The 25,196-nt window shown below is 45.2% G+C and overlaps 1 protein-coding gene across 1 annotated transcript in view; it reads left to right on the top strand.

The window, feature by feature from the left end:
- LOC144593501 (potassium voltage-gated channel subfamily KQT member 5-like) overlaps positions 1 to 25,196 on the top strand; it is a 173,139-nt gene that overhangs the window by 93,754 nt on the left and 54,189 nt on the right. The window lies entirely within an intron of this gene.

Below are 25,196 nucleotides of genomic sequence, written 5' to 3'. Positions count from 1 at the left end.
CTGACCTAGTCTCATCTACCTGCACTCAGACCATAACCCTCCAATCCCCTCCTATCCATATACCTATCCAATTTACTCTTAAATAATAAAATCGAGCCAGCCTCCACCACTTCCACCGGAAGCCCATTCCATACAGCCACAACCCTCTGAGTAAAGAAGTTCCCCCTCATGTTACCCCTAAACCTTTGTCCCTCAATTCTGAAGCTATGTCCCCTTGTTGGAATCTTCCCCACTCTCAAAGGGAAAAGCCTACCCACGTCAACTCTGTCCGTCCCTCTCATAATTTTAAAAACCTCTATCAAGTCCCCCCTCAACCTTCTACGCTCCAAAGAATAAAGACCCAACCTGTTCAACCTCTCTCTGTAGCCTAAGTGCTGAAACCCAGGCAACATTCTAGTAAATCTCCTCTGTACCCTCTCCATTTTGTCGACATCCTTCCTATAATTTGGCGACCAGAACTGCACACCATACTCCAGATTCGGCCTCACCAATGCCCTGTACAATTTCAACATTACATCCCAACTTCTATACTCGATGCTCTGATTTATAAAGGCAAGCATACCAAACGCCTTCTTCACCACCCTATCCACATGAGATTCCACCTTCAGGGAACAATGCACAGTTATTCCCAGATCCCTCTGACCCACTGCATTCCTCAATTCCCTACCATTTACCCTGTACGTCCTATTTTGATTTGTCCTACCAAAATGCAGCACCTCACACTTATCAGCATTAAACTCCATCTGCCATCTTTCAGCCCACCCTTCCAAAAGGCCCAAGTCTCTCTGTAGACTTTGAAAATCTACCTCACTATCAACTACTCCACCTATCTTAGTATCATCTGCATATTTACTAATCCAATTTGCCACACCATCATCCAGATCATTAATGTAAATGACAAACAACAGTGGACCCAACACAGATCCTTGGGGCACTCCACTAGACACTGGCCTCCAACCTGACATACAATTGTCAACCGTTACCCTCTGGTATCTCCCATTCAGCCATTGTTGAATCCATCTTGCAACCTCACTATTAATACCCAACGATTTAACCTTCTTAATCAACCTTCCATGTGTAACCTTGTCAAATGCCTTACTGAAGTCCATATAGACAACATCCACAGCCTTGCCCTTATCAATTTCCCTGGTAACCTCTTCAAAAAATTCAAGAAGATTAGTCAAACATGACCTTCCAGGCACAAATCCATGTTGACTGTTTCTAATCAGGCCTTGATTATCCAAATAATTATATATATTGTCCCTAAGTATCTTTTCCATTAATTTTCCCACCACAGACGTCAAACTAATAGGTCTATAATTGCTAGGTTTACTTTTAGAACCTTTTTTAAACAAAGGCACAACATGCGCAATGCGCCAATCTTCCGGCACCATCCCTGTTTCTAATGACGTTTGAAATATTTCCGTCATAGTTCCTGCTATTTCTGCACTAACTTCCCTCAATGTCCTAGGGAATATCCTATCAGGACCTGGAGACTTATCCACTTTTATATTCTTCAAAAGTGTCCGTACCTCCTCTTCTTTAATCATCCTAATTTCCATCACTACTCTACTTGTTTCGCTTACCTCACATAATTCAATATCCTTCTCCTCGGTAAATACCGAAGAAAAGAAATTGTTTAATATCTCCCCCATTTCTTCCGGCTCAGCACATAGCTGTCCACTCTGACTCTCTAATGGACCAATTTTATCCCTCACTATCCTTTTGCTATTGACATATCTGTAGAACCCCTTGGGGTTTACTTTTACATTACTTGCCAAAGCAGCCTCATATCTTTTTTTCGCTTTTCTAATTTCCTTTTTAAGATTCCTTTTACATTCTTTATATTCCTCAAGAACCTCGTTTACTCCCTGCCGCTTATATTTATTGTATATCTCCCTCTTTTTCCGAACCAAGTGTCCAATTTCCCTGGAAAACCACGGCTCTTTCAAATTATTATTCTTTCCTTTCCACCGAACAGGGACATAAAGACTCTGTACTCTCAAAATTTCACCTTTAAATATCCTCCATTTCTCTATTATATCCTTTTCATAAAACAACAATTTCCATTTCACTCCTTTTAAATTCTGCAGCATATACCTTATCCTCTTGCCTTGCATTTCTCACAGCTGAGTCCGTATTCTGCCAGATTTTTCCAATACTTAGTTTCTAATGAGATTAGGTTTTACTGTATGAAGTGCAATCTGGATGATTAACCTCTGAGGAGATTGCAATGAAACCTATGCTTCAGCAAGATGTTACTCAGCAGGTCCAAGGATTATCCCAGTTTGTATCAGCGGAAAATCAACTATCTGAAATAAAACCCAAACATGAAGGCAAGTCTCCATTTTAACTTCTTGAAACGGACTTGAACCATGACAACTGTTCCAGTTCTGCTGAGGCTCTGTGAGCTGAAGCATTGTTTATTTCTCCCCCACCCCCAGGGATGCTGCTTGACCAGTTGAGTGCTTCCTGCATTTTCTGTTTCTGTTTTCTATTTTTGATAATTGTAGTTTATTTGCTCCAACCTGGTCAATAATCTGCCTTGTGCCCTGAGCTTTAATTTTCACCAACAGTTACTATCATGTAAAACCTCACACTGGACACCAGTTAGCTCATACCCTGTAACATGCTGTATTAATTCTACATAATAATGTCTGGTCTGTCGTGAAAATGTGGTATATGTACAGGAAGCAGGTACAAGGTTACAATGGAACACGTTTCATGCTTTGCTTTAATAATTGAAAGACACTGGAGTGAGTGATGTTCCCAATTGTTCTGAGAACTGATATGCTGGAAGCACCAGAATATTCACTCATTCCAGTACAAGCTTTTGTGAATCACCTCTCTCCTGTGGCAATTCACATAACAATAGCAACACAGAAACACACGCATTCACACACACTCTTTTTCTCCCTCTCACACATGCACAAAGACACAAACATACATATATATCTATATATCTATATATAGATATATATAGATATATAGATATATCTATATATATATATATATATAGAGAGAGAGATATGTACACCTACACGCACTGGTGCAGAAAATACTACATTGCACACTGGCACAGATACACATTCTCTCTCCTACGCACCTACCTCAGAATCATGCACATGCAGACAAATCTGACACACACACACACTCTCACTCTCTCTCTTCTACAGGTCAAGCACTTTTTGTTTCAATCTTGTCATCGACAGCGAGCAAAATTCTTCTGCAAATGGTAACTGATAACAGTTCAAACTTTAATTAAATCTTCAATTAAATTTGATTGAGATTATAAGGGGATCTGGGAGATAAAGGATTTATTTGGTAGGTAGCAGAACACATGGGGGGGAGAGATTTTTTAGATTTAGAGATACAGCGCAGAAACAGGCCCTTCGGCCCACTGGGTCCGTGCCGCCCAGCGATCCCCGCACATTAACACTATCCTACACACAATAGGGACAATTATTTTTAAACATTTGCCCAGCCAATTAACCTACAAACCCGTACGTCTTTGGAGTGTGGGAGGAAACCGAAGATCGCGGAGAAAACCCATGAAGGTCATGGGGAGAACGTACAAACTCCGTACAGTACAGCACCCGTAATCAGGATCGAACCTGAGTCTCTGGCGCTGCATTCGCTGTAAGGCAGCAACTCTACCGCTGCGCCACCGTGCCGAGGAGGGGGTGAGCAGAGAGCTCTTTCTCTTTGTGGGTCCCTATGATCTCCCTTTATGTCCTCACTGAAAAGTTAGCTTACCAGTGTTGAAGGTTTCTGTAGCTATTTGGAGAGCAAGTTCTGATTTCGCTCACTCCCGATGACAAAAGATTGAAAAAAACAAGTGCTGGATCTTTAGAAGAGTGAGATCTCTTTTGTCTCCTTGCAAAGATTTCCTCTCAACCATAAAGAGGCAAATGGATTATCTGGTGAATCTTTTTTCCTATCTTTGGGAATTGTAACACCCATCATCTGTTGGGGTGTCTAAAAAGTAACAATGACAACGCTTCAAAAGTAATTGAAAATAAACTTGGGAATGTTCTGAAAACCTGGCAAGATGTTACATAAATGTTCAATCTTTCAAAGGCATGTTGCATTGCAAGTATATGCGTACAGCAGTTGCCATTGTCTCATTTCTTACTCTCTCACCCCACCTACTTAAGTCATGAAAAAACCCCACAAGGTGCTGGAGTAACTCAGCAGGTTAGGCAGCATCTCTGGTGGATACAGACAGGTGACCTTTCGGGTGGGGTCTGTTGTTCAGGCCCGAAATCTCACCTATCCATGACCTCCAGAGATGCTGCCTGACCTGCTGAGTTACTCCGGCACTTTGTGTTTCGCTTTTGTAAACCAGCATCTGCAGTTCCTTGAATCTACACTTAAGTAATGAGACGGTTTGAAAAATTGCAGGCAGTTCAACTTTGGCTGAGTTACTCAAGTTGAAACTGGATCCAAAGGTAGATGCAAGAAGTAGCTTTATCAGAAATACAGAATATGAAGGCTGTGAAAATGCTCAATTGCATTTTAATTGGTTGATGTCAAGCAATTGCCAGAGGCATTAATGATAAACCTAGTTAACTGATGGGCCACCTTATTGAACTGGCCCAATTTGTAAACTTAGATTGTTTCATGGTTTCTGATGGTGATGTAATAGGAGCACAATTACTTTTTAAATTGGGCAGATCGTAAATTTTCAGCAGTGGAAGATTGGTAAAAGTTCAAGAAGTGTTCATTAAAATTGATTAATAGCAAGTGCTGAGCAATTGCTGTGCAATTGCTGTCAATTTATGAATGCATTGTTTTCTGCGCACTTCCCTTTTCTTGCAGACTGCTGTTATCACGATTTGGATGTCAATGTGGTTAACATTGTTGCTAAATTTGCAGATGACACCAAAATTGATTGTACATTGGACAGTGAGCATTGGCCTTGAATCCGCAGGCCTCCAGCAGCACCTTCTTGATGAAGAGGTCCCGTTGAGAAAGGGGTCCCCTCCCTTAGGACCTTTACCGATACACGCAGGGTATTCCGGATACCCTGTCCTCCAGCTCCACTTGCTGCTGCCATCCCACCTGGATAAGGGTGTTAGGTTGGTTACCCAACCAGCATGGATCCACCCCTAAAACCAGACTCCTGCTCCTGACCTCCGCTCCTCGTCAGTAATCCACGACTCAATACTGGTACTACTCTTATAAGAACATTAGGGTTGTAGCTAATCCAACTCGACGCAATCCAACTCGTCCTGAGATTAATTGGCTTCTGCAAATTGTGCCCATGTAAATTGTGTAAATTGTGTAGGATAGAATTAGTGTAAGGGTGATCACTGGTTGGCAAGGACTCGGTGGGCCGAAGGGCCTCTTTCGGCTCTGTTTCTCTAAACTAAACTAAGTTTAGTTTGATTTTTTTTAAAGAATGTGCAGAGAGCAGGAACAAGTTGAGTTGCAGATGGTAAATAAGTGCAGAGAAAATAGAGTTGACATCAAGTGGTACCCTTCACCACATTGGAGTGTGTCTCTTTCTCCACTGCATCATCTGCTTCTCCGGTCACAATAGGATTTTAAAAATGGCCTCCTTGTGTGCAGTGCTATCACACTGTGATGCATGCTGGGTAGTTCTTAGTTCCAAGAGCATTATATATCCACTGAAGCCTGTTTGAGTGAGACTGCAGGAGAGGGGCGACTGTTGTATGAGATGTTTGCTTGGAGGAAATAGCTCCTTAACAAGCATGTCCAGAATTCAGTCTGCCTCCTCTGCATGCTCACACTGTGAAGCAGGGACAGATGGGGGGGGGGGGGGGGGGGGGAGGCAAGGCTGGAAAACTTCCCTGCTTGTCCTGGCTTTAAAAGCTTCCAGTGTGCTGGTAATGATGATCCCTCTGGAGTTGGCATGAAATGTTTTGCCTCTGGGAGTGTAGGTGATGGACAGGTAGGCTTCCTGTAAAGTGCTGAAACTCTTTGCTTCCAAGCATCTTCGAGGGGTTGATGGCAAATGGGTTACACTCCAAGAAGGCATTTTCTGAATAAATCATCAGCAAGATCGTCGGAGCTCTGTGGTTTGGACGGTTATTAATGGAGCTGCCATATTGGTGGCATCACTTTCTTTGGATTGTTCGGCAAGGAAAGGTTCTTCCCTCAGCACCAGCGGTGATCAAAACCCTCTGGCTCAGCAACTCAGCTCATTAACATTTCCTTCAATAAATCATCACCGATAAAACCCTGTCTTTCCAGCTTGCACCTTGTTGCAATCCAAGTTGTGTCTTTGTTATGCTGTGGATGGAAGCTTCCTTTCGCAAAAGCGTTTAGGAAGCTGAGGGATTTCAACTGGTGATTAGCTGCAACACAGGATCTACAGGGAGAAGGAACGGGGCAATGGGATGAGGAATGCAAAATACCATAAGCAGCATGGCAGTTTAATAATGAATAAAGAGAAACAAGCCAAGCACCAGAGAGGATGGTGTTTCTTTTAAATTTGTTTTGAACTTTGGTTGAAGTACGCTGGGAGACTATGAACCGTTTTATTCTCCAATAGTAATAAAGAATCAGAGCTAACGAAGGTGTTGGAACAGGCTGACTGGAGCGAGATCAGAAATGGGAGGTTGTAACTATCGGGAAGTTCTGAACAGGCTGGGGTCAAATTCCTCTGAAGAAGGCACACTGAGAGGATGACCTTAAGGGCTGTGAAAGGATACGACAGGGTGGTTTACAGAAAGTATCTCCACAAGTGGAGACCCTAGGATTAGGGGACCATAAATATAAGGGTGGCAGAGTGGCAGAGTGGTGGCGTTGCTGCCTTACAGCGCCAGAGACACGGGTTCAATCCTGACTAAGTGTGCTGTCTGTAGGGAGTTTGTACGTTCTCCCCATGAACTGCATGGGTTTTCTCCAGGTGATCAGGTTTCCTCCCACACTCCAAAGACGTACAGGTTTGTAGGTTAATTGGCTTTGGTAAAATTGTAAATTGTCCCTCTTCTGTCGGATAGTGTTAGTGTATGGGGTGATCACTGGTCAACACGGACTCAGTGGGCCATGGGACCTGTTTCCTTGCTGTATCTCTAAACTAAACTAAAAACTTGTAGGTCTGATGGAGAACTCAACAAAGATTTCTTCAGTCAAAGGAAATACATCAAGAATGTGGAACTGGCCACCTCAAGGAATGGTGAGGCAGCTGGTGCTGTTGCATTTAAACGGACAGTGGATAAACATAAGGGAGAAAGGGATTGAAGGCTACGATAATTAATTGGGAATAAGAAACATGGAAAGGAACTCCTGGGGAGCATGAACAGCTTCTGTGGACAGTTAGATAATAGACAATAGACAATAGGTGCAGGAGGAGGCCATTCGGCCCTTCGAGCCAGCACCGCCATTCAATGTGATCATGGCTGATCCTTCTCAATCAGTACCCCGTTCCTGCCTTCTCCCCATACCCCCTGACTCCGCTATCCTTAAGAGCTCTATCCAGCTCTCTCTTGATTGCATTCAGAGACTTGGCCTCCACTGCCTTCTGAGGCAGTGAATTCCACAGATTTACAACTCTCTGACTGAAAAAGTTTTTCCTCATCTCCGTTCTAAATGGCCTACCCCTTATTCTTAAACTGTGGCCTCTGATTCTGGACTCCCCCAACATTGGGAACATGTTTCCTGCCTCTAACGTGCCCAACCCCTTAATAAGTTGGGCAGAATAGTCCCCAGTGTTGCAGATTCAGTTTTATTAACTATTGTTGAAAGGCCTTCTTGGCTTGGCCTTCCACTGAGATGAGATCTGCTGAGATCAGTGAAATGATGAGGTGAGAAGGGGCGTAAGATAGACACAAAATGTTATAGTAACTCTGCAGAACCGGCAGCATCTCTGGTGAAAATTTAGGTGATGATTAGGGTCAGGGCCCTTCTAACACCCGATCGCTAAATGCCTTTAGGTTCTTTCTGTCTGCTTAGCCCAGTGGCATCGATTCACTCCTGGTCTGCTGAGCACTTGTACACACTGGCCATTGGCCATGTAGACTGGTTGCAGATGGCCTACAACACGTCTCTTGACGTCACTTGTAGAAAACTCTTCAGTCATGGCAGGGCAGGCTTGAGAGGCTGAGTAGCCTATTCCAGGTCCTAATTCATATGTTCGAATGTATGTCTTAATGTCAAATAAGTAAAATAACACAAAATAAGTAAAATCAGTCGGCATGCCATAAAACATAATCCCATCATAGTTCTCTGCATATTTTTCTTTGACAATGTGTGTCAAGACTCTTGTGGCTACCCATTAACAGCATGTTACTTCTACATGTACCCTTGTCCACCATCTTGTCCACCATCTTGTCCATCCTCTCTGCACACTGGTTCCTGGGAGCAACCACTGAATCCTCTGATTCCACAAAACAGGGATCATAGAAAACCATGGAAACGTACAGCAGGATGCCGTCATCCTTCTGGGAAGAGCAGGGAGTATAATTATTATTCTGTTGTTCACCAACTTGTCAATGATCTGACACAGCAATCCATCAGCAGCCCCAGATTTCCAGCCTCTGCAGTAAGGCACTGTCATTGACTTAGTGCTCCTCAGTGGCAGAAAGCTGACATATGCCTGCAGTGTGGACAGAAGGGCAGAACAGTGGCAGAGCGGTAGAGTTGCTGCTTTGCAGCGCTTGCAGTGCCAGAGACCCGGGTTCAATCCTGACTACAGGCGCTGTCTGTAAGGAGTTTGTACGTTCTCCCTGTGGCCACGCGGGTTTTCTCCAAGATATTCGGTTTCCTCCCACACTCCAAAGACATACAGGTTTGTAGGTTAATTGTCTTGGCATAAATGTAAATTGTCCCTAGTGTGTGTAGGATAGTGTTAATGTGCTGGTCGGGATGGACTCGGTGGGCCGAAGGGCCTGTTTCTGTACTGTATCTCTAAGCTAAACTAAAAGAAGGACCAGTAGCTTGCTGTGGTCACCAACACTGCCCCTAGTTTACTAACGTCCCTTGTTAAAGAGTCCACATTAAGATCCATGTGTGACAGGTTAATAGTGTAACATAATTATACAAAAAGATTCCAATCGATACCACCATAGAGTTTTCACATGAGAAGGAGAACTGATATACTTGGGCTGCAGGGAACGTTGCTGAGTTTAGTTTATTGTCACGTGTACCGAAGTGCAGTGAAAAGCTTTTGTTGCGTTGAAGATTCTATTGTATAATATGGACAGATTGAAATTGAATGGTTGTTGTTTCTAAAAGCAGAAAGACAAATTATCAACAAAAAAACGGACTGGTGGAAAAGGATACAAAATGCTGGAGTAACTCAGTGGGTCAGGCAGCATCGCTGGAGAACAAGGGTAGGTGATGTTTCATGTCGGGACCTTTATTCAGTCTGATGCCTGACCCGCTGAGTTCCTCCAGCACTTTATATCCTTCTCTGTAAAGTAGCATCTGCAGTTCCTTGCTTATACCCCAAGTGCAGGTAGACCTCAGCGGTAGAGTTGCTGCCATAGTGCCAGACTCCTGACTACGTGTGCTGTCTGTACGGAGTTTGTACGTTCTCCCCGTGACCTGTGAGAGTTTTCTCTGGGTGCTCCGATTTCCTCCCACACTCCAAAGACATCCAGTTTTGTAGTTTAATTGGCTCGTGTAAATTGTAAATTGTCCCAATTGTGTGTGTAGTATGATAGTGCACTGGTTAGTGATCGCTGGTTGGCGAGGACTTTGTGGGCCAAAGTGCCTGTTTCCAGGTTGTATCTTTAAACTAAACTAAACCTTTAAAAAAAATCCAAATGTGGGAGCTTTCTATGCACAAATTGGCTGCTGCATTTCCCTACATCACAATATTCCAAATATATTTACTTGGCTACGAGGCACTTTAAAATGTCCTGCGGTTATGAGCTGCCTTATAGAAGTGCAGATTCCTTCTGTGCACGTGCATTTGTTTATAATGCAGGGGGAATATTTGCAGCCAACACATTCACAGGATGCTTCCATCTGCACCAGATGAATTTGGGTGCTCTCCTTAATGATCTTCCATTTGCATAATTTATTCATGTAGAGACTGAGGCTAAATCCTTCCCTCGTTCCCTCCGAGCCTTTTATTTAATTATCTGAAACTGAATGTTTCAGCACTATTTTCCATCTCTGGTGACCCAAGTTTTTTTTTTAGTTCCAAAAATACACCTTAACAAAGATAGGCAAGGTGCATTATTATACAAACAAAAATTCATTGTTCATGAAACATGATATGGATAATCTTAGTTACATACAGAGTATGGCACACTAGGGAGTTCCCCTCATATCTAAACAGGGGCATGTTGATAATTGGATAGAGAATGTGTGATAGAAACTTTCCTGGAATACACTAAGGGCTTATTGTTAACTTGGGTACCAACCATCTGTGAGCAATGGAGGTAGAAGAGGATTCTTAAATAATAACTTTTCCTCATAGACTCTTCACTTCAGAGACAAGTTGCATTTTGGTAGATTAAACCAGGACAGGGCTTACATGTTTTAAATGGCGGAGCACTGGAAAGTGCTGTGGAACCGAGAGATCCTGGGGTACAAATACATGGTTCCCTGAAAGTGGTGACACAGGAGACGGGGCAGTGAAGAGGACAGACTGAGCGACACAGTGCGGAAACAGGCCCTTCAACCCACCAAGCCCGCGCAGACCAGCGATCCCCGCACATTAACATGATAGAAACATAGAAACATAGAAAATAGGTGCAGGAGTAGGCCATTCGGCCCTTCGAGCCTGCACCGCCATTCAATATGATCATGGCTGATCATCCAACTCAGTATCCCGTACCTGCCTTCTCTCCATACCCCCTGATCCCTTTAGCCACAAGGGCCACATCTAACTCCCTCTTAAATATAGCCAATGAACTGGCCTCAACTACCTTCTGTGGCAGAGAATTCCACAGATTCACCACTCTCTGTGTGAAAAAAAACGTTCTCATCTCGGTCCGAAAAGACTTCCCCCTTATCCTTAAACTGTGACCCCTTGTTCTGGACTTCCCCAACATCGGGAACAATCTTCCTGCATCTAGCCTGTCCAACCCCTTAAGAATTTTGTAAGTTTCTATAAGATCCCCCCTCAATCTTCTAAATTCCAGCGTACTATTGTCCACACATACTATGGACAATTTACAATTATACCCTGCCAATTAACCCACAAACCTGTACGTCTTTGGAGTACGGGAGGAAACCGGAAATCCCGGAGAAAACCCACGCAAGTCACAGGGAGAACTTAGAAACTCCATAGACAGCACCCGTAGTCAGGATTAAACCCGGGTCTCTGGTGCTGTAAGGCAGCAACTCTGCCGCTGCGCCACCGTGCTGCCCAAGTTCTGATCACCTATCCATCAGAAATATGTCATTAAACCGGAGAGGATGATTAGGACATCCACTGCTGAAAATGGTGGCACAGGAGAAAGGGTGGTGAAGAAGGCGTTTGGCACACCTTCATTGAACTGAGTCCAAGGGTCAGGATGTCATGTTACAACCGTGAGGGTAAGGCTACACTGGTGAGGCTACACTTGTACGACCCTATGCTTCGGTCTGACTGGTAATTCTGCCCGTCGGACATGTTTCCGGATACAATGGAGACTTCCCCACTGTTTCCAGGTACTGTACTCACTGTTCCAGCGACTCTCCGCAAGGTCGGGGATTCTCCTGCAATCGGGTAATTCCCTTACAGTTGTGCTGCTGCAAGTAAGAATTTCATTGTTCTATCTGGGACATATGACAATAAAACACTCTTGACTCTTGACTCTCTTGGAGTATTGTGTGCAGTTCTGGTGGCCGTTCTTTTAAAAGGATGATATCCAGCTGGAAAAGATGCAAAGGAGATTCAAAAGGATGTTAGACACAAAATGCTGGAGTAACTCAGCGGGACAGGCAGCATCTCTGGAGAGAAGGAATGGGTGACGTTTAAGGTCGAGACCCTTCTTCAGATGTTGCTGGGTCTGGTGGGCCTGAGTTATAAGGAGAGACTGGAGAGACAGGATTTTTCTCCAGAGATGCTGCCTGACCCACTGAATTACTCCAGCACTTTGTGTTAATTTTTTGGATAAGCTGGAGTTTTTTCTCTGCAATGTAGGAGGCTGGCTGTTGACCTTGTAGAGGTTTATAAAATCACTAGACCAATTCAACCCTTTGGGCCCAAACCTCTCCTACATTGGTGCAGCACCCTCTCCTCCCACCCTCCCCTCCCTCCACCCTCCCCCTCACCCCCACTCTATCCCCCTCAACCCCCCTTATCCTCCTTCCCTAGGAGATAGATTTAAACTTTAAAATCTGAATAACTTAAAAAATATAACACCGATTTCAATGAAACCTTCCATTAGCACCAAAGGGACGACGATGAGTAAGGAGGGCCTAAAATTGTTGCGCTATCGTGTACTGTTTTGGCTGCAGTTCAGGAACAAACAAACGAGAGTTTTAGTATATAGATGAAACATAGATAAGGTCTTTTTCCAGGGGTAGGAGAGTCTAAAACTAGAGCGCATAGATTTAAGAAAAGAGGAGAAAGATTTAATGTGGAGCTGGGGTGCAATCATTTCATGCAGTCGATATGTGGAATAGGTTGCTCGAGGAAGTAGTAGAGGCGGGTACAATTACTGCTTTTATAAGATATTTGGACAGGTACATGGATAGGAGTGGTTTAGAGGGATATGTGCCAAACAGAGCCAAATGAGACTGGCTCAGCTAAGCAAGTTAGTCGACACACAGCACAGGAACAGGACCTTCGGCCCACAATGTCTGTGCTGAACACGATGCAAAGTTAAATGAATCCCCTCTACCTGCACATGATCCATAACCCTCCACGCTCTGCATATCCATGTGCCCTTAAAGTCTCTCAAATGCCATTATTGTCTCTGCCGCCATCACCACCCCTGGCAGCACATTCCAGGCACCCATCACTCTCTGTGTAAAGAACTTGCCTTGCACATCTCTTTAAACTTTCCCCCTCTCACCTGATTCTGCACTGTATAACCATGTTGCTCTATAACTCTATTAGAGATCAGGGACTTGGTTAATGGTCTCGCACATCTCCTTTAAACTTTCCCCCTCTCACCTGATTCTGCTCTGTATAACCATGTCGCTCTATAATTCTCTATAGAGATCAGGACTTGGTTAATGGTTAATGATGGGGCTACAGCCTTAAGGTTTAGATTTAGGATGTGAGGGTTGGGATTGGGATTAGTACATTGAATAGAATTATTGTTAGGATTTGGATGTTTGCTAGGTTTATAATCATGAGTTGTGTAGCGTACTGTACACAGAGCTCCCGATGGGGTAAGTTTAGAAATAAAGTGATAATTAATGTTATGATTGAATGAAGGGATATTAATGTTGCGCTTAGATTACCTTGAGTAGGATTATGACAATCTTGGAATGCTGTGTATTATGTTCTGGGATGCGTGTTATATTTAGGATTGGCAATTTATGAGTAGGTTTATTGTTAGGACTGCAAATCCTTTCAGCATTAATGTAAGGATTGTGAGCGTGATTAGGATTAGGGTTTGGCTGCATGTTGAGATGTGTGTTAGAAACTGTGTGCTCATCATTTTTCTGAACTACATTATTTCTCAGGAATATTTCACTATGTTGGAAATCTGTCAGACTCAAAAATATTTATTTCTTCAAGTGGGCCTGTGCTTAATAAAACACAGCAAAAACAATTAATTTGTTTCCTCTAACAAGCTGACAGCAGTAAAGAACTAGCTTGTTCCGGGAAAATTTAAATCTTGACATATTCGCCGTTGGCAGTGCACAGAGATAAGGATATCTTCCATCTTCTCTTTCACTGAGGTTGGAGTAATTGGGTTCCTTGGTCATTTTCAATCCTGCTCATTAATTTCCTGCAAGTGCCTTAGTTTGTGCTTACTTCTCTTGCTGGTTATTACCAAGGCAAGGCTAGCCCCAGTGCCAACATCATTGCCAGAGTTACAATCAAACTCACTGGCACTGTCAGTTTCACCCAACAAGCTGGTGAAGGTGGTCCACCTTCAGATTTTAGAGATACAGAGTGGAAACAGGCCCTTCAACCCACCGAGTCCGTGCAGACCAACGATCACCCCCATACACTAGCACTATCCTACACACTAGGGACAATTTACAATTTTTACCAAAGCCAATCAACCTCAAACCTGTACGTCTTTGGAGTGTGGGAAGAAACCGGATCACAAGGAGAAAACCCACGCAGTCACGGGGTGAATGCACAAATTCCATACAGACAGCACCCGTGGTTGGGATCGAATCCGGGTCTCTGCGCCGTGAGGCAGCTCTACTGCTGCACCACTGTGCCGCCCCAAACTAACCTGTTATCAAGGAGGAGAAAGAGGAGGAGGAGAGAGAGAGAGAGAGGGAGAGAGAAGAAGAGCAAGGAAGAAGGATCAGAGAAAGGGCTCAAATGGAGGTCAGGGTGGGTTCAGGCCGAGGTCAGGGTGAGGGTCATTTGGGTGAAGTCATCAAGGTAAGATTCTGGAGCGGAGGGTTGATGTCAGTCTGGGGGCTCAGGGGGTGTCAGCTTGGGGCAGCCCCAAGGGTGGGGATCAGGACTTTCAATGAGGTGAGAGAATTAAGTGCATGAAATGCATGGCGACGCAGCAGTAGAATTGTACGTTCTCCCTGTGACCGTGTGGGTTTTCTCCAGGTGCTCCCACATTCCAAAGACTTGCAGGTTAATTGGCTTCCACAAGTTGTCCCTGGTGCGCAGGATAGAACTGTAGGATAGTCAGGTCGGCCTGTTTCCACGCTGTATCTCCAAGCAAAGCGAGGGGAGGTCAGGGAGTGACCAGTGTGGGCATGGGGTTCGGCACGTCTGAGTCTGGGGTGAGGATGCACCATGAGTGAGCGAGTTGTTGTCTGCACCATGTGATGGGGTGGAGGAGGCAGACCCAATCACAAAGTGCATTGGACAAACACCTCAGACGAAGGAGAAGGTGGGGCCACAGGGAAGGAGCATTGGATTTGAATGAAACACACAACACAGCCAAGCTCTGACACGGTTCCTTCAAGCTAGTCCAGACTTCAGGAAACTTACAGTTCTGAAAAGGAAGCCAAGTGCTGACCTTAAAACGCATTTTCATTTTAATGAATCACGGGTTTTCCATGCACATCCTGCTGACGTGATAATGGAGTTTAATGATACACTACCTCCCCCAACCCATTCCCCCTCTCCCCCTCTCCCCCTCACCCCCCCCCCCCCCTCCTGCACGACGCAGTGCAAAAAAACAGCAGTCTGAAGAAGGGTCTCGACCCAAAACGTCACCCATTCCTTCTCTCCAGATATGCTGCCTGTCCCGCTGAGTTACTCCAGCATTTTGTGTCTATCTTTGGTGTAAACCAGCATTTGCAGTTCCTTCCTACACATTCCGCATTTGTTTTTGACGGATTAAAAATAACTGGCTCATTGTTATTCTCAGACGGGATAACGGGTCACCGGTGAGTGATTCTGATCCATAGGACCCAACCATCAAAATATTCCAAATTCCCACTTTATTAATGGCCTCTCAGACAGGGGCCGGCACAGCAACCTGTAGCTGCAGGCAAGAGCTGAACACCGACTGAAAGATCCGTCTCTTTAATGACTTCCGTTTTTCAGGCCCCCGATCCCTCATCTTTACCACGGACGTTTGGTCACTCTACACCTCCATCCCCCACCAGGAAGGCTTTGAAGTCCTCGGTTTCTTCCTCAATGGCAGAACCAGCCAATTTCCCCCTGCGAACACTCTCCTCCACGCAGCGGAGCTGGTCTGGATTTGTTCTGCACCTTTTCATACCTCCAGTTTCCATCTCTTCTGATTCTTAGTCCGAAGAAGGGTCTCGACCCGAAACACCTCCTATTTCTTTTTTCTAGAGATACTGCTTGACCCGCTGAGTTACTTCAGCATTTTGTGTCTATCTTCAGTGTAAACCAGCATCTGCCTTTCCTTCTTCCTACACTATATTTCCTTGATCATTTTGACCAAATGTACACCTTCTTTCACCACCCAAGGTCCCCTTACTTTGCCATCATTATCCCTCCTCCTTATTGAAACATGCCAGTTCTGAACTCTGATAAGCTGCCCTTTAAATAGCTCTTGTCAGATGCAGACTTATCCAATAACAACTGCTCCAAATTTATTCACACTATCTCCTGCCTATAATGTCTTTCTCCAATTTAGTACCTTCCTCCAATGCCCTTATCCAATATCCTTATTAAAACTTATGGAGTTATGGAGTATTCAAAATATCCTTTCAACGGTCTTACAGTTGCATGGGTGAGGTCCATGTCAGAGTGGAGTTGGTAACAAATTGGGTGGGGCTGGGTGGCTGAGGTCGGGGCGTGGGGGCTGGGGTTGAGGCTTCTCAAGGGCAATTTTGAAGTCTAGTTCATCCCACGAGTGCTGGGCAATTGTGAGGGGTGAAGACTCCTGCAGAAACCTGGGCAGATGACAGGGTATCACTCTGCAAGCCTGGCACGTGCCCAAACTGATACCCGCATCTGGCACCGCCAGTGACTGCACTGAGCGTAGAAGACTGGAGATGGAACTCCATGTTTGAGCGAGAAGGAAGAGTCCAGAGGGGCAAGTCGTCAGTGTTTTTATTGTCATATGTCCTGAAATGGAACAACGGAATTCTTACCTGGAAGAACCATCAACTGGGAGTCTTTCGATATAATAAACCTTTGGGGGTGGCACAGTGGCACAGCTGCCATACAGCGTCAGAGACCTGGCTTCCATCCTGACTACAGGTTTTGCCAGTGTGGAGTTTGTATGTTCTCCCAGTGGCTGCATGAGTTTTCTCCGGGCGCTCCGGTTTTCTCCCATACTCCAAACACGTGCAGGTTTGTCGGTTAATTGGCTTCTGTAAGTTGTCACGAGTTTGTGCAGGAGTGTACTAATGTATGCGGAATCACTGGTCGACGTGGACTCCGTGGGAAGAAGGGTCTGTTTCCATGCCATATCTCTAAACTACACTAAAGTCTAATCTACTTCTGGATTTGAGACAAATGGACTATTGATTGTGGAGGGTGGCGGGGTCGGGGTGAGGTTGTGACAGAGGGTCAGACAGGGACGGTGAGGGAGTCAAAGAAAGGTTGTGGGGACAGAGTTGTAAGTAGATTAGAGGTAGGATGAGGTGAACGGAGAGAGGCTGTGAGCAGATTAAAAGAGAGGATGTGAATTGGTTAGAGATTATGACCTGGTCAATTATAAATGAGTTCCAAATTGTATCACGTTGATAGCCGATCACAGAAGGCTGTTCTGCCCATTTACAATCTCTACACCTAAACCATCCCCCACCCCCTCTGTCGAAGTCGGCACCCATTTCATTGTTACACTGAACTTTCTATTTGGAGAAAGCTTCATTTAATATCAGAATAACCTTCCTACCATTTCTCTTGGCTTGTGTTTTGCAAGCCCGTGTTTATTTCATTGATCAGTGTTTTGGCTGACTCTTCCTGGAAGTTGCTGGATTCGATTCTTCCTGCAGGTTCAAAAACATTGACAGGATCAGTTATTGGAAAGGTTAGAAAGAATGTAGCATTTGCCCTGTCCCATCTCTAACATTTCCTTTGCTCGGCGCTCAATACCTTCTGCTTGGTTATCCAATTAGTGCCAGGCTGCCAGTGCGTTGGAATAGCAGAGAGCGGTCCGCTGGGAACAAGAGTTGCTGACTGTGAGAGGAGTACACTGGTAACTCTTCACAGCGTGTGGACGCCAGGCTTCTTGATCAGTGCAATTTGCAAAGAAGCACCATTGAAGCAGTCCACACAGTGCTATGCAGAGCCTGTGCCTGCATCTTTGATGCCCTATTCTCACAGCCACTATTTTGCTACCACCGTATCCAACAATAATTTGGCTCCGACCATGACACTTTCGATTTACAGAATTAATTAATCCTGCTTCAGTTTTCTTGCTCAATCAATTTCATTGTTCCTGTTGGGTTTTTTTTTTGTTTTCTGTGAAGTGTTTTGAAGAGGATTGTTACTCTGCCTTTATTAACGTGGATTTTCACTGCAGTCTTTAATTTCTGTGAAAGAACCTCGAGTTGTTAAAAAATATAAAGATTCCTGAACTTGAATCTTGAACAGATGGCTTGGGATGGTGTGCCTCAGATGGGTTTTCTGGTCCACTGAGGCTAACTACAGATGAACAATAATATTCCAGACATACTGCTTCATTGTAATTCAGTGAGATACGAGCACAACTCATCTTCAATCATGCTTGTGATGAGGACAAATTGCTGCAGTTGCACAATATGGAGCTATATTGGAGAATTGAACATCAAGTCAAACACCACAGGACCAGTGGCTGGACTGATTACAGACAGTTCATGCATATTTCAGAGCTACTTCACAAAAGCAAGGGAGCATGGAGTAAAGAGAGGAAATGAAAGACAGCAAATAAAGAATGGTTTATATTTATAAAGCTGCTAGCCGGACGTTGACCCGTTGGGTCCAAATCTCTCCGGCAACACTCCGTGCAAACCTCTACTGCAGACGCGGCAACCCCCGTTGGGTGCAAGCCTCTCCTGTGGGCCCGGCAACCCTCCCCCAACTGAAGACCCGTGGACCCGTTGCCGGCCGGGGAGTGTCCCCCGGGGCTGTGGGTGGGTGAGGGGGGAGAGGAAAGGGAGCCACTCACCTCGGCCCTGGGCAACCATCGCGTCGGCCAGAGCGAGCCGTGGACCCGTTGGATGGAAACATCTCCTGCAGCGGCAGCTCGGCGGCGACGGCCATCTTGTTTGCCCCTCTGCCTCTGCGCTGCACCACGGGAGGAAGGTCAGGTGCGGGGCACGCCAGGACAGGAGCCGGTCCTCCTGGCGTGGGGGGGGGGGGCGCATTTATTAAAGTTTATTAGGTTAATTGTTTTTAAAATGCAACAAAACTTGATCAATTGAGACCGCAGGGGAATGGTGAGTGTGGTGGGTGTAAAATTGTTGCGCTATCGTGTGCCGTTTTGGGTGTATTTCGGGCACGTACAAAAATGCAATATATATACACGTATGAATATATATACAAAAAGAGAGTTTTAGTCATTTATACATTTTGTAAGTTCAGGGTGCGGCAAGAATTTTACAGCTAACAAACTACCTTTAGAACTGTAGTTCCTGTTGTAATGTGGTCTAGACAAAGTCCGAGATAAACAAAAAGAGTCAGAATAAGAGTGAGAAGCAGGGTCGGAGATACAGAGAGGAGAAGAGAGGGAAAGAGAGAGCGAGACATAGTCATGCAACATGGAGACAGGCCCTTCGACCCAACTCATCCTTGCCAACCAGGTTTTATAACTGAGCCAGTCCAATTTGTCTGTGTTAGGCTCATATCGCTCTAAGCCTTCCCTATCCATGTACCTGTCTAACAATCTTTTAAACATCATCTTTGAACCAGCCTCTTCAGCTTCCACTGGCAGTTCCATCCATAGACTCAGTACATTCTGCATGAGGAAATTGTCTCTTGAGTCTAAGCCTTTCGCTCTCATCTTAAACCTATGCCTTCTTATTCTGTACTCTGGGAGAAAGCTGTGACCATTCACCTTATCTATGCCTCTCATGATTACATATACATCACTATAAGGTCACCCCTCATCCTCTTACGCTCCAAGAAAAAAAAAGTCCCAGCCTACCCATCTTCCCCTTATAACTCAAGCCCTCGAGTCCTAGTAAGATTCTGATGAATTTTTCCTGCACGCTTTCTTGCTTAATGACATCCTTCCTATAGCCAGAACTACACACTATACACCAGATGCGGTCTCACCAATGTTTTGTACAGCTGTAACATGGCTTCAAAACTTCTGTACTCAATACACTTAGCCATTGAAGGCAGGCATGCCAAGCGCCATCTTCACCACCCTGTCTACCACTGTCACCACTTTCAAGGACCAGCGCATCTGTGCCCCTGGGTCTCTCCACTCTGCATCGCACTCCAGGCCCTCAACATTTACTGTAAAAGTCGTCCCCTGGCTTGACTTACCAAAATGCAAGGGAAAATACTAGAGCAAAGGCTAGAGAAGCAGAGGTAGAAATATTGGGAGCAAGAGAGATAGAGGGAGAGTGGGCATGGGATGGAAGAATGATGGAAAAAACAGGGATGGAAGAATGAAGACAGTTGGTATGGAAGATCGCCAAGAGAAAGAGGGGTGAGAGAGTAGCTTTTCTCCCAGATTGTGTCCTGTGCTGCAGTCGGCCTCCAAAACCAGTGTTTAATATTAGATGTCCTTCCTAAACTCATCTGCCCCTCTCTTGTCTCCTATTTTTTTCTCCCTCAGCCCTCTCCGTCCCTCATATTTGCACATTGCCTTTCTTCCCCTCCTCTCTTCTTACTCTGCCTCCCGTTCTCTCCTTTCCTCCACTCAATTCTCCTGCACCCTCTTCTCCTCCACCGCTTTCTTCTCTCTCCAATGATTCTGTTCCTTCTATCAAAACTCCCCTCTTCTCCCCTCCCTTCTCCTCTTTTCCCTATCCATTTCCTTATCCTTCCTCTCCTCCCAATTTATCAACCCTCACCCCAATTTTTCTTTTCTCCCTCTGAATCTCTCCCACCCCTTCTCAACCACCTTTTCCCTAGCCTTCTGCTTGCCACCGCTCAACTGCCCCAACCTATACCTCTATCATCAGGATCTGTGTTAACAGCAGAGAAATTCATAAATGGTCAACGTAGAAGTTTGGATAAAGAGCCGTGTCCCCACGTTTGCTGGTGATACAAAGATTGCAGCATTGTAAGCAGTGACCACTGATACTCAGCACCAAAGATGGCTAAACTTCATGCCTATTCCATGACAGCTGGAAGCATTAAATTACAAAGAGAATGGATAAAATGAGTGGGCAAAGCTGTGACAAATGGATTTCAAGGTAGCCAAATATAAGATTCTCCCTACTTGAACTGGAAAAGAACAGAGTATTACTAAATGAAACGATGAAAAGCTGGAACCAGTCAAAGTTTGAAGATCCTTAAAGACCCATGTACATCACGGACAGATGATCAAAAATAATCAAAAGGGCAAGTGGAGTTGAAGATGACAGGATAGTCATGTGAAAAATAAGTGAGTCTTGTTCATACAGGTGGAAAGAGTGATAGAAGTAGCTTGAAAAGTAACTTGTAAAAAGGGAAATTGTTGAAATACTTGGAATAGTGAAAAGGGAGGAAATGGATAGTAGACAGCAACTATTGGACACCATAGAACCTGCATAGGATGATGGCAGGAATGACCTTCTGTGCTGATGATGCCATGAATTAGGCAGAATGTTTCCATGAAGTTTGCTTTGGTAACAGAAGCTGTGTTTCTGAGAGGCGTGCTGCCGTAAGCTCGGATCCATTCCCCATGATGAATTGCAAGCATTGACATTGGATAAAGACTTTGCCTCGGACCTTCATCTGGCAGGCAGCAGCAGCTGCGAGAAGCACTTTGAATTTAGTGACGGACAAATTGGAGCTAACAGCTTGACTGCATTGCCCGCGGTCATCAATCAAGGAGGGTTGGTCTTGCGGTAACCAGCAGCAGCTGGAAATCTAACCAATCCACTCCAACCCGCAGCAGATTACGTGCCCCGTTTTCCCCGGGGGGGGGGAGAGGTTTATGCTTCCCTGCTCAGAAATTCCAGGGGACAAAAACAACAGCTGCCTCCTGTCATTTCAAAGCACGTGGAAGGACAGGCTTGAAAACTCAGGAGAAGGTTGGGATGATGAGCGTGGCAATCCCGTGGCATGACCACTGGAGCAGAGGAATAGGAGGATATCACTTGGCCCTTTGAGACTAGTATGCGAAAAGGAAGTCTTTCAGCTCTGAGAGCTCCAGATTGGCGAGACCGTGTAGACCAGGAGACCATTTCGCCACACACCTAGGCTCGGTCCGTGAAGGCCTGTTTGATCTCCTCGTTGCTAACCATTTGAATTTCCCTTCCCATTCCTACACAACCTTTCTGGCCTGGGCCTCCTCCATTCCCAGAATAAGGCCACAAGCAAAATGGAGGAACAGACTCGGGTTCGATCCTGACTCCGGATGCAGAGGCACGGTGGCGCAGTGGTAGAGTTGCTGCATTACAGCGCCAGAAATCTGAGTTCGATCCTAGCTACTGGTGCTGTTTGTATGGAGTTTGTATGTTCTCCCCGTGACTTGTGTGGGTTTTCTCCGGGATTACTGGTTTCCTCCCATGCTCCAAAGACGTACGGGTTTGTGGGTTAATTGACTTGTATAATTGTAAATTGTCCCTCGTGTTTGTAAGTTAGAGTTAGTGTGTGGGGATCGCTGGTCGGCGCGGACTCGCTGGGCCGAAGGGCCTGTTTCCACGATGTATCTCGAAAACTAAACCAAATTAAACAAGAAATCACTTTTTTCAGAGAGCCATGAATTGACTTCTCTAGAGAGGCAGAATCATGGAATGTATGTTCAAGACAGGGACTGAGCTACTGAGGACGAGCCTCAACAAGGACTAATGCGTCATTATCCAGACATGGCCAGTGCATGGTCCAGGAGGAGCCGGTGATATCTCATCCACGTCGCCGCCATCTTGGGGGCAGCATGCACAGGGAGTGAGTCTCCAGCTGTGCAGGAAGGATCTGACTGGGGCTGGACCCCTCTCTCTGCCCCTGAGAGATCCTGCCATCAGATAATATACAAGAGTCGCCCCTCTGAACCAGCCCATTGGTTATAACATGACCGTGGGACCCACACGTGTTGACAGTGGTGAGAAAATTATCATGAAATAAAACACAGGGGTTAGTTAGTGAAGTGGCTATTTGTGTTTGTAGCAGATGTTGGTGATGTTATTGCTTATTATTTGTCCCTCATTAAATGATTGCCTGCTGCAGTCCTAATCCTGATGCTCAGATGAAAGAGTACGAGGATCTTTAATCGGCCGACTTAATGACAGTCATTTATTTAATTGTGCCATTACAACTATGCATAAACAAAGCTCCATTAAACCAACAGTTGTCATAGAAATATTGTGCACAGATTTGCTTGCCTTCCTCCAGATGATGTGTTGGATTAACGTGGTTCTGAATGATCCATTTTCTATGGAATTCTTTCAAAATAAAGTAACTAGCTGAGCCTTTCCTCACCAATCAACCCCAGACCAGTTGTCCCACTCACTGTGTCCAGAGGCAGGAATGCACACTATTGCAGCCACCCCACTCTCCTCTTGTACTATGAATGGTCAGAAGTGTGCAAGACTGAGCACCACACTCACTTTGCAAATTTCAGCATCTATCCTTAGGAATGTGTTTTAGTTTTAGAGTTGCAGCATGAAAACAGATCCTTCGGCTACCGAGTCCGCGCCGACCAGCATTCCCCGCGCGCTAATACTGTCCCACACACACTAGGGACAATGTTACAATTTTACCTAGCCAATTAGCCTGCAAACTTGTACGTCTTTGGAGTGTGGGAGGAAACTGGAGCTCCTGGAGAAAACCCACGCAGGTTACGGGGAGAACGTACAAACTCTGTATAGAGACCACCTGCAGGATCGAACCCGGGTCACTGGGGCTGTAAGACAGCAACTCTACCGCTGCACCACTGTGTCACAGGTAGGTAGAGGAGTAGACCCACGCAGTGTCATTTCTTCACATACCCTCGTACTGTGGTCAGATGTTGCACTGAGACTTAGATGAAGCCGACAGGGATATTGAAGGGAATGTCCTACTGTGCTGATGAGTTATCTGCTGGGGCTTTAAGTCCATTACCAGCTCTTAATGGAATCAGTAACCAGGTTAGTCGTGCTATATTCTGCAAGCAGATCTCTGTAACTTGAAAAGGGTGCAGAAAAGATTTACGAGGAATGTTGTCAGGACTCGAGGGCCTGAGCTATAGGGAGAGGTGAACAGGCTAGGACTTAATTCCTTGGAGTGCAGGAGGATGAAGGGTGATCTCATAGAGGTGTATAAGATCATGAGAGGAATAGATAAGATAAATGCACAGAGTCTTTTACCCAGAGTAGGGGAATCAAGAACCAGAAGACATAGGTTTAAGGTGAGAGGGGAAAGATTTACGAGAAACCTGAGGGGCAACTTTTTGACACAAAGGGTGGTAGGTGTATGGAACAAACTGCCAGAGGAGGTAGTTGAGGCAGGTACTATCACAACATTTAAGAAACATCTAGGCAGGTACATGGATATGATAGGTTTAGTGGGACATGGACCAAATGCAGGCAGGTGAAACTGGTGTAGATGGGGCATGTTGGTCGGCATGGGCAAGTTGGGCTGAGGGGCCTGTTTTTCTCTGTTTGACTCTACGATTCCATCTCATGGCAAGAGGTTATCATTAGTTCTGTCAACGTAAGGCACCTGGGAGGGAAAATCAAGGCTCTGCTTCCCATCCTTTGCTGCATGACATCTGATGGAAGTAGCCTGGAGGTCGCCGATTGGTCGCATGCTTTCTCCTAACAAATGCTGCATTGATCCATTGACTCCAGTGAATGCAGTGGACTAGGAGTGTGCCTTCAGGGGATAATGGTGGGGAAGTGAGAGGGAAAGCTTGGGGAAAAACCATTGGTAACAGGAGCAAGAAAGGCTAGTCAATCCTTAATGTTGTACCACCATTCAGTAAGATCATGGCCAATCTCACCCTCAAAAATATTTTCCAACTCTCTCTATAGACTCCTTGTCTCCCCTAGTTTAAATATCTTCCAGTCCCTGTCTTGAACATACATTTGATGATTCTGCCTCTCTAAAGTAGTAAATTCATGGCCCTCTGAGAGAAGAAATTCCTTGTTTAATTTAGTTTAGTTTAGAGATACTGTGCGGAAACAGGCCTTTCGGCCCACAAAGTCCACGCCGATCGGCGATCCCCACACACGGACATTATCCTACACAAACTAGGAACAATTTATCAGCTGTTCCTTCCTACACAGTGACGATTTACAATTTCACCGAAGCCAATTAACCTGTACGTCTTTGGAGAGTGGGAGGAAACCGGAGTTCCTGGAGAAAACCCCACAAGTCACGGGGAGAATGTACAAACTCTGTACACACACAGCACCAGTAATCAGGATTAAACCTGTGTCTCTGGCGCTGTTAGGCAGCAACTTTACTGCTGCGCCAGCAGTTCCTCATCATCCCTACCTTAAAGGTTCTTCCCCTTATTCTGAAAGCATATGTAACCAAATTTCAAACAAAACCCATTAGAGAAACTAACCTTTCAGCATCTACCCTGGTGATTCCCCTCAACTTTAGTAAATGCCCTCCTCATTCTCCTTAACCCCAATATATGGGCCTATCCAGCTTAGTCTTACTTCATATTCCATCCCTTCAACCCAGGAAT

Source organism: Rhinoraja longicauda, chromosome 5 (assembly GCF_053455715.1).
Source record: "Rhinoraja longicauda isolate Sanriku21f chromosome 5, sRhiLon1.1, whole genome shotgun sequence".
Lineage (NCBI taxonomy): Eukaryota > Metazoa > Chordata > Chondrichthyes > Rajiformes > Arhynchobatidae > Rhinoraja > Rhinoraja longicauda.
The sequence above is the reverse complement of the archived record's forward strand: the minus strand, read 5'-3'. Positions and strand labels throughout refer to the sequence as shown.